We start from the raw sequence: 10,643 nt of genomic DNA on the forward strand, positions 1-10,643 counted from the left end.
AAAAAGGGGGAGATTGTTGGGACAAAATGTGTTTCACAATGAACCTTATTAAGTTTTGATGATAACAAGGTATTAAAAATTGTCAATTGGTTATTACTAATAATTGTTCAAGTGTACAGGACCAAAGGCTACTCAAGTTATTTCAATAGGTCTTGGAAGAACAATGGAAAGAAAAAGAAATTCTGAGCATCTGAAGAAAACTGCTCCTGAAGCTGAAGTGCTTCTGAAGTGATGACGTCATCAGAAGCAGAAGATCATCAGAAGCAAAAGTTTTCATCAGAAGCAATATCTTCACCAGAAGCTACGTTTGATCCTTTAATCAAACTGAAGATTCAAAGTAGCTGATTCTCAATTCAGTCTTATCCAAGAAGAACGAAGAATTGAAAGGGAGGTATCAACGGATATATGGATAGCACTGAGCACTTGTCTCTCGTTAATAGAGTTGACAAAGTACAAGTGTACAACCACTACCTCCACTACTCTGTTTTCTGTCTACGCTACAAGACAAGACAACAGCCATGCCTGCAGAAGTTGTACGTTCAAGATGGGAATGAATTTGAAGCTTATTCTTCAAAGGACTACACCCAAATCAGGCAAAGGATTACTGGTGGATAATCAAAGGATTTCAAACGACTCTTTAGACGTGCTGATTATCTCAACGTCTCTTTCACACCTCTATATAAAGGAGTGAAGACTTGAAGATAAATTACAGAGATACACAAGTTAAAAAGCGCCAAAACTCTGTCAATTTGATTCTACAAAGCACACTGAATTTCTGCATTGATTTGATACATCTTAGAAATTCAAAGTCTAGAGTCTTAATTGTATTGTATTGTGAACACCACTGATTGTATATCAAGTGTTCAAGTCAAACTCAATTCTCTGTATTTTTGTTTGATCAGAAGTCTCTTGCCTGCGTGCTTGAGCATTAGAAGTCTCTTGCTTAGTGCTTGAGCATTGGAAGACTCTTGCGTGTGTGCTTGAGCATTTTTTGTGAAGTCTCATACTTAGAAAGTATTGAGCAGTTGTAATCTTTGTGATTATAGTGAAATCTCCTTGGAAGTGCAAGGGGGACTGGACTACTTCCGATTTGTGGAAGGAACCAGGATAACTGCTTGTGTCTTTGTCTTTCTTTTCTCTGCTCTGTTCTTTTCCGCTGCAATCTGATTCTGATCATTTCATCAGAAGCACTCAAACTGCTTCTGAAGTTTTATCAGAAGAAGTAATTTTTGAGAGAAAAAGAAAACACAATTCAACCCCCCCCCCCCCCCCCCCTTCTTGTGTTTTTCACCTTCACAATTGTCACTTATTAAATTCCAAGTAAAGATGAATATTTGTGATGGATGGCTACTCTATTTATAGCATTTGTTCGACTTAAAATCTAAGCTATTACATTCGGGCTAAAAATAGAGTAGCTTAAAATCTAAGCAAAAGTAGCAAAAGTGACACTGGAGGGTGGCACGGCCGTGCCAAGGTTAGCACGGGCCGTGCCAAGCTTTTGGCATGGGGGAGACATATTATTGTCTCTCAATCTTCATATTTTTGCATCCAATCGGCTCCAAGTCCCTTTATTTTGCTCCAAGACTCAATCCATCCAATATTCATTCCTGAAATAAAATAAAACGCAATTTAAAGTAAACTATCCTAAAAAGGAAATAATACTAACATAAAATAAAATAAAATCTAAATAAAACTAAACTAAAAAGCATATAAAAGTAAGCAATAAATGACTCATCAAACTCCCCACACTTGAATCTTTGCTTGTCCTCAAGCAAAAGGCATAGACATGGCAGCAACAAAAGGATTAATATATGACATTTTAAATAAAAGCTTATGTCTCCCTCAAGGTTTCATTTCAATGTACACTAATCACAACTTCAAGCATTCCTTGTAAACTTATTCAACCCGACAACAAATCTCAAGTGAGTGTGTGTGTGTAGTCCAACCCTTTTCTTGCTCTTGTATAAGATAGATATTATGAGGAACAGGTTCTAACCTTAACACTAAAATGACCGAGAAAAATCTTTTTTTCATTTCATATAAGAGAAGTGGGAGAGTTAAGATAGACTTGATGAATTTATACATTTGGGGGCTTGTAGATGCCTAGGGGCTATCATTTCACATTGGAAGTCCGTGAGGGGGTATCCTTTCCTCCAAGTTTCTATGATCACCCTAAGTAGTGCTACAACTTGTTTACTTCACTTAGGAAGTTCCTCTTTTTAGAGGGTTTAATTCAAGCACAATTTATTTGAGAAGTCATCACCACATTTAGGAAGTTAGTGAGAGGGTATCCTTTCCTCCACGTGTGGTGATATCCTTCCGCCCCATTTCGGTTTACATATTTCATCACATTAGAATTATTCCCACATAAACTTATACTACTTTTACTCTGAAGATTTTTAAGGGTCCAGGTTACCATTAAAGCTAGAACGTGTTCCTTAAAATACCTACTCATACACTTACTCAAGGATTGCAACTAGGTGCTTTTCTCATTGGAGAATTTATTTCACAATAAAACTTGATGTGGGTATAGCAAGAATACTTATAACACAAGAAATCACTTTCATGTACAAGAAACGACCATTGAAGAGACAACAAAAAATTATGTCATAATAAAATAATAAAAACAAGCTGCTTATTCATGCCTTTTACAATAAAACACAACAAAAGAATAAAGTTCAAGGGAGTTTGGAAACACTACGACTAAAGACACTTTATTAGGCTCCCCCCACACTTAGGAGAAGCACTGTCCTCAATGATTTAAGATTAAAAACGAAAGAAACAAGGAAAAAAATGAGAAAGGATGCGGAAAGCTCACAATTTGCCGAAATTTTGAACTCCGGAGGCCTGTCAGGTTGGCACGGCCGTGCCAACTTTAGCACGGGCCGTGCCTTCATTCTGCCAGTTTTGGGTGAGGTGGTGTTGTGATTCCTGGCACGGCCGTGCCAACTTTAGCACGGGCCGTGCCAACTTTCTGGTTCTTGTAACTTTGATTTTTCTTGCGTTTCCTAGTCAATCTCGGAAATTTACCTACAAAACAAAGAAAAAAATAACAGAAAACAAAGAAAGCAATTAAATTAGTGGGTTGCCTCCCACGAAGCGCTCTTTTATTGTCACTAGCTTGACAAAAATAAGGATAAAAATCATTAAGGTGGGTCACTCAGAGTGAAATCAACCACTACTTCATTTACTTCTCCGATATTATAGATTTTAAGCCTTTGTCCATTAACCGTGAAGGATCCTGTTTCTTCAGAAAATATTTCAATCGCCCCATAAGGGTAGACTGTGCGAACTTGAAAAGGACCGGACCATCGTGACCTCAGTTTACCGGGAAAGAGCTTTAGCCTATAATTAAAGAGTAGCACAAGGTCGCCGCTTTTGAAGTGCTTCTTGACGATTTTCTTGTCATGCCAATTCTTAGTTCTTTCCTTATAAATGCGGGCATTCTCATAGGCATCTATCCTAAGTTCTTCTAGCTCGCTTAATTGAAGCTTTCTTTTTTCACCGGCTAAATTGGGGTCTAAGTTGAGGTTTCTAATTGCCCAATAGGCCTTATGCTCGAGTTCAACGGGAAGGTGACAAGATTTCCCATAGACAAGTTTAAAAGGGGTCATTCCAATGGGGGTTTTATAAGCCGTTCGATAGACCCAAAGGGCATCGTCAAGCTTACTTAACCAATCTTTCCTAGAGGTTGAAACAGTTTTTTCAAGGATAGCTTTGATTTGTCTATTTGAGACCTCCACTTGTCCACTAGTTTGGGGGTGATAGGGTGTCGCAATTTTGTGTCTCACTCCAAGTTTTTGCAAAAGTTTTTCAAAATGTCTTGAAATGAAGTGAGACCCTCCATCGCTTATCACAACCCGTGGCACTCCGAACCTAGGAAAGATGACTTTTTTAAACAGTTTTATAACAATTTGTGCATCATTAGTGGGGGAAGCAATGGCCTCAACCCATTTGGACACATAGTCAACTGCTACCAATATGTATTGATTCCCGAAAGAGGAGGGGAATGGTCCCATAAAGTCAATACCCAAACATCAAAATTTCAACTTCAAGGATGTTGTTCAAAGGCATTTCATTTCTTTTAGTAATACTACCGGTGTGTTGACATTTGTCACATTTAGAAATAAAGGAATGCACATCTTTGAAAAGTGATGGCCACCAGAAACCAGAATGAAGAATTTTGAAAGAAGTCTTTTGTTTGCTGGCGTGGCCACCATAAGAAGAGGAGTGGCAATGAGTTAGAATACTACTTACCTCGTTTTCAGGAATGCATCTTCTGAAAATCCCATCTGAGCCTCTTCTGAAGAGGTAGGGCTCATCCCAATAGTAGTGCTTGAGATCATGGAAGAACTTCTTCTTTTGTTGGTAGCTTAACTCAGGCGGTAGCACTCCTGCTGCAAGAAAATTAACAAAATCTGCATACCAAGGTGTGTCAGTTTGTGCCAATAAGAAGAGTTGGTCATCCGGGAAGGAATCATCCAAGGGTAACTCATCCTCATTGGTCTCCCGAAGTCGGGACAAGTGGTCAGCGACAACATTTTCTACACCCTTTTTATCTTTTATTTCAAGGTCAAATTCTTGGAGGAGCAAAATCCATCGGATCAATCTCGGTTTGGCATCTTTTTTGTTTAGCAAGTATTTTATGGCCGAGTGATCTGTGTAAACAATGATTTTTGATCCCACCAAGTATTGCCGAAATTTGTCAATGGCGTAGACAACTGCTAGCAGTTCTTTTTCTGTTGTGGCATAATTTACTTGTGCCCCATCTAGGGTCTTACTGGCGTAGTATATGGCATGCATCCTTTTTTCCTTTCTCTGACCTAACACCGCCCCAACTGCATAGTCACTTGCGTCACACATTATTTCAAAGGGCAAACTCCAATCCGGTGGTTGTATGATTGGGGCAGTGATTAGTGCTTCTTTCAACCTGCAAAATGCCTGCAAACAAACATCATCGAACACAAAGTCTGCGTCCTTAAGAAGGAGGCTTGTTAGTGGTTTAGTGATTGATGAAAAATCTTTAATGAAACGGCGGTAGAACCCTGCATGTCCTAGGAAACTTCTAATTTCTTTGACTGAGGTAGGAGGTAGCATGTTTTCAATAATTTCGATTTTTGCTTTATCTACCTCTATACCTCTGTCGGAGACCAAGTGTCCTAGGACAATTCCTTCTCTTACCATGAAGTGACATTTCTCCCAATTTAAGACTAGGTTCACCTGTTCACATCTTTCCAAAACTTTTTCAAGGTTAGTCAGACAATCATCAAAACTAGATCCATGCACAGAGAAATCATCCATAAAAACTTCCATTATTTTTTCAACAAAGTCAGAAAAAATAGACATCATGCATCTTTGAAAAGTAGCAGGGGCATTACAAAGACCAAAAGGCATCCTTCTATAGGCAAAGGTCCCAAAGGGGCATGTAAAAGTCGTCTTTTCTTGGTCATTAGGGTGAATGGGTATTTGGAAAAATCCGGAATAACCATCTAAGTAGCAAAAATGTGAATGCTTAGCTAACCTTTCTAACATTTGATCTACAAAAGGGAGAGGGAAGTGATCTTTACGGGTTGCTTTATTAAGCTTCCTATAATCAATACACATTCTCCAACCGGTGACGGTCCTAGTGGCAATGGATTCATTTTTATCATTTTTAATAACTGTGAGACCACCCTTTTTAGGTACAACTTGCACGAGGCTAACCCATTTGGAATCAGAAATTGGATAAATAACACCTGCATCTAGGAGTTTTAAAACTTCTTTTTTCACAACTTCTTTCATATTAGGATTTAGCCTTCTTTGATGTTCAATGGAGGGTTTATAGTCTTCTTCAAGAAGTATCCTATGCATGCATAATGAAGGATTTATTCCTTTAATGTCGTCAATGGTGTACCCTATAGCTTTAGGATACTTCTTGAGGACATAAAGTAACTTTTCAGTTTCTACTTCATCGAGGCTTGTATTTACAATAACAGGGTATAGGTAGAGTTAGGGCCCAAGAATTCGTACCTTAGGTTTGATGGAAGCGGTTTAAGCTCTACTTTCGGTGCCTCCTTGGGTAGAAGTGCTGGTTCTTCTTTTACTAACTCCTCCACACTTAGACCTTCCATTGGAGGAGTTCTATTCAACAGCTCTTCATAAGCTTTTGCCTCACCTTCCAGTTTTGTACCTGCATTGTTTACCAAGCATACTTCCAAACCATCATGTGTAGTTAATGCTAAAGAGCACTCTTTCACGCAATGGTCGATTATGTCTATCATGCAACAAGAGTCTTTAATGGAAGGACTTTTCATTAGTTTAGCAAGTTCAAATTCAACAGTCTCTTTACCGACATTAAAAGCAAGCTTACCCTTTTTTACATCAATGATGGCTCCTGCAGTAGCAAGAAAAGGTCTTCCTAAAAGAATTGGTACTTGGTTGTCTTCCTCCATCTCCATTACAACAAAATCAGCGGGGATGTATACCTCTCCTACCTTAACGGGGACATCTTCTATGATTCCAGCTGGATACTTAACAGAACGGTCCGCTAGTTGTAGGGTCATCCTTGTCGATTTAAGTTCCCCTATTCCCAACCTCTCGTAAAGGGATAAAGGCATTAGGCTGACACTGGCTCCTAGATCACACATAGCTTTCTTCACTACTTCTGACCCTATGACACAAGGTATGGAAAAACTGCCTGGGTCTTTAAGCTTTGGTGGCAATTTATTTTGGATGAAGGCACTGCATTCTTCTGTAAGGTTAACCGTCTCACCTTCCTCAATTTTTCTCTTTTTAGAAAGGATTTCTTTCAAAAATTTAGCATAGGTAGGCATTTGGGTTAAGACTTCGGTGAAAGGCACATCAATGTATATTTTGTTCATCATCTCTATGAACTTTTTAAATTTCTCATCTAGCTTAGATTTGGCAAACCTTTGTGGGAAGGGAGTTTTTGGCTTAAAGGGAGGTGGTGTGTTTTCCTCAACTCGTGGTTCCTCTCTTTCTGCCCTAGTTTCCCTAGATGGTGGTTCGCAGATCTCTTTCTCACTATCATTGGATTTGGTTCTCCTTATGGGGTCTTCGAGTGGCTTGCCACTCCTAAGTGTAACAACATTCATTTTGTTGGGGTGGTCAACCTTATGAACTACTTGGGAGAGCTGAGTTTCGGAAGTTTTGTTGTGAGAGGAGATGGAGTCTATCTTTGTTGTGAGAGTAGCAAGAGAGTTGCTCAAAAGTCTAGTTTGGTCCTTAAGCTCTTGGAGTTGTTCGGATTGTTTAAGAAAATAGTTTTCCATTAAAAGTTCAATGTGAGATTTTTGAACAACTCTTTGGCCATTCTGAACAAAGTTTAACTGCTCAATACTACTTAGTTTGCAATCGATGCTAGAGTGACTAGATAGGCCACATGCTTCACATGGAGGTGAGAAGGTAGGTGTGATAACACAAGTACTCATGCGATCAAGTCTTTGAGATAATGCATTCACCCTGGTAGATAGATAGTCAAAGGAAGAGGTTTCGTCCATACCTGCCTCTTTTTTAGAGGGTGAAGGATTGATGATTTCTTTCTCTTCCGTCCATTGAAAAAGGTTTAGAGCCATGTCCTCAATCAAGGCATAAGCTGTTGTGAAATCTTTGTTCATTAGGGCACCACCTGCAGCTGCATCAACAGTCAATTTATTGTTAGATGTTAGACCGTTATAAAAGGTGTGGATGATTAACCATTTCTCCAAACCGTGATGGGGACAACGTCTAAGTATTTCTTTAAAACGCTCCCACACATCGAAAAGAGATTCCCCATTTTTTTGAGTAAATTGGTAAAGCTTTCCCCTAAGTTGGGCGGTTTTTGATGGGGGAAAGAAGCGGCAAAGGAATTCTCGTCTCAGTTGGTCCCATGAAGTGATGGAACCCGGCTTTAAAGAATTGAACCAATTGTTGGCCCTATCTTTTAGAGAAAAAGGGAAGAGATGTAGCCTAACGGCTTCTTGGTCGTCTTTGCAAGTTACACTAAGTCTCCAAAAGTTTGAGATATGTAAATTTGGATCTTCAGAGGGCGATCCAGAAAACTGGTTTTGTTGTACCAGAATTAGTAGCGCAGATTTTATTTTGAAGTTGCTACCTTCAACCGTTGGGTAAACTATAATAGTGCATGGCTCATCCGAAGAAGGGATCGAATACTCCTTAAGAGTGCGTTCCTCAGCCATGTTATCTATTATTTTTATGCTACCCAAGAAGTCAGGTGTAGGAAAAGAAAGAAAGAAGAAGGGAAGAAGAGGGGGAGAGAAAAGAGTTCTAATCACAAAGAAAGAGTTAATCAAATTAGTTTACTCCCCGGCAGCGTCGCCAAAAACTTGATGAGATAAAACCGCAAGTGCACGGTCTTACCGAAGTAGTATTAAAAGAGTATCGTTCCGACAGGGAGTAGTTTAATTCAATTAACCTTTAGAGATGATTAGAAGAGAAGAGAATTGCAAGTTGGAGGTTTTCAAACGGTTGAAAATTAATATAATAAAAAGAGCCTTGGGATCGTTGGTTTCATCTAAATAACAAGTCCTTCTCAAACCAAAACTATAAGCTTATAATGTTATGTTTAGACCTAATTTCTCAAGACAGTTTCTCTTATGTTCTTCTAGCAACCAAGCCTATTTGGCTGACTTGATTACTATCAGATTTTGGTTCCTCTAACAACCAAGCCTATTTCGCTGACTTGATTGTTATTAGTTCCCTTGAAGATCGAAACTATATGTCTCAAAGATTGCAAAGCCTATTTCGCTGACTTTGCAATCCTTGTCTGAATTCACTTGTTCGAATATCAAAGCTCCACTTTCGTTTCCACAGTTTGATAATAGTTGATCCATGTTAAGACGGTGAATTCAGATAAGAAATTAGGGTTACATAAGATTAAGGCTTAGAGCTTGGTTTGATTAGGATTATGTCATTTAGACTTATCCAACAAATCCCAAGACAAGGAGAAGTCTACTCACTCATGTTCAATGTAGACATGGGGGAGAAGAGAGAAAGCATAAAAGTAAATGACAAGAAAATAAAGGAAAAGAAAAGAACTTTAATTAGAAAAGCAATTGTCACTTATTGAATTCCAAGTAAAGATGAATATTTGTGATGGATGGCTACTCTATTTATAGCATTTGTTCGACTTAAAATCTAAGCTATTACATTCGGGCTAAAAATAGAGTAGCTTAAAATCTAAGCAAAAGCAGCAAAAGTGACACTGGAGGGTGGCACGGCCGTGCCAAGGTTAACACGGGCCGTGCCAAGCTTCTGGCATGGGGGAGACATATTTTTGTCTCTCAATCTTCATATTTTTGCATCCAATCGGCTCCAAGTCCCTTTCTTTTGCTCCAAGACTCAATCCATCCAATATTCATTCCTGAAATAAAATAAAATGCAATTTAAAGTAAAGTATCCTAAAAAAGAAATAATACTAACATAAAATAAAATAAAATCTAAATAAAAATAAACTAAAAAGTATATAAAAGTAAGCAATAAATGACTCATCAGTGATCGACTGTTCTTCTCTCTATAATTGCAGTATAGGAAGAATCGGACTTTCCTAGCTAGGCGCGGCATGTTCAACCGCTTATCTGAAGTTGAAATACCATGCGAATGACGTTCTTCTCTCTATAATTGCTGTATAGGAAGAATCAGACTTTCCTAGCTAGGCGCCGCATGTTCAACCGCTCATCTGAAGTTGAAATACCATGCGAAAGACGACATCATCGCCTCCTTGAACGGAAACATCGAAGCTGCAAGAAGATGTTTTCTTCAGGCAAACAAAACCGAGAACTCGGTTTCTTGATCCAGCAAACCTGCTGAAGACAATAGTAACTAACATTTCTGTTTTTTTTTTTTTGAGTAAATTCTGGTATTTCTTTTGAAAATTTCCATAAATGTGTAATGATATATGTTTATAGATTCGTTTTTTGATAATACTAAACACAGCGAAGGCATATTCGTGAAGCTGATTGCGAGTGACTTGGCAACACAACAACCTTTATAAAAATTTCAAACATTATGTATTGTAATATAGGTTGAATAACACAAGAAGTCAACTAAAACAAATTATAATTATTTTATGGGTCTCTCTAACCATTGTCCTCAGGGCAATGGTTAAAGAAGTCAAAGTCCCCGTGAGCATAGCTCAGTTGGCAGGGACAATGCATTATTATATGCAGGGGCGGGGTTCGAATCCCGGACACCCCACTTATTCACTTTAAAAGTGAATTTCTAGCCACTAGGCTACTTGACCACAAAAAAAAAAAAAAGTCAAAAGTAGCATGTTTGCATTAATTTCAACAACATATTGACTTTTAAAAAGTTAAATTTAGGCTAAATTGCATTTTTGGTCCCTTAACTATTTAGGTAGTATCGCTTTGGTCCCTTAATTAAAATTCGATTTATTTTGATCCCTTAACTTCTCTCTGTCACAGATTTTGGTCCTTTCCGTTAGTTTTAATTCAAAAACGTTAGGTTTTCTTCATTTTCTTCTGGAATTTTTTCAGGATTATTGTTGCTGAAGATTGATGGAGATGATATGAAGATGAAGAAAACCTAACGTTTTTGAATTAAAACTAACGGAAATGACCAAAATGTGTAACGGAGTGAAGTTAAGAGACCAAAATAAATCAAATTTCAATTAAGGAACCAAAGTG

General features: G+C 38.3%; 1 non-coding gene across 1 annotated transcript; it reads left to right on the plus strand.

Moving 5' to 3' along the window:
- The first annotated feature begins 7,704 nt into the window (after positions 1 to 7,704).
- On the plus strand, positions 7,705 to 7,811 carry LOC120577243 (small nucleolar RNA R71). Its single transcript, XR_005643318.1, has one exon. It is a non-coding gene; the product is annotated as a small nucleolar RNA R71 (small nucleolar RNA).
- The last annotated feature ends 2,832 nt before the right edge of the window (positions 7,812 to 10,643 follow it).

The sequence above is a fragment of the Medicago truncatula genome, chromosome 7 (genome assembly GCF_003473485.1).
Source record: "Medicago truncatula cultivar Jemalong A17 chromosome 7, MtrunA17r5.0-ANR, whole genome shotgun sequence".
In the NCBI taxonomy this organism is placed as follows: domain Eukaryota; kingdom Viridiplantae; phylum Streptophyta; class Magnoliopsida; order Fabales; family Fabaceae; genus Medicago; species Medicago truncatula.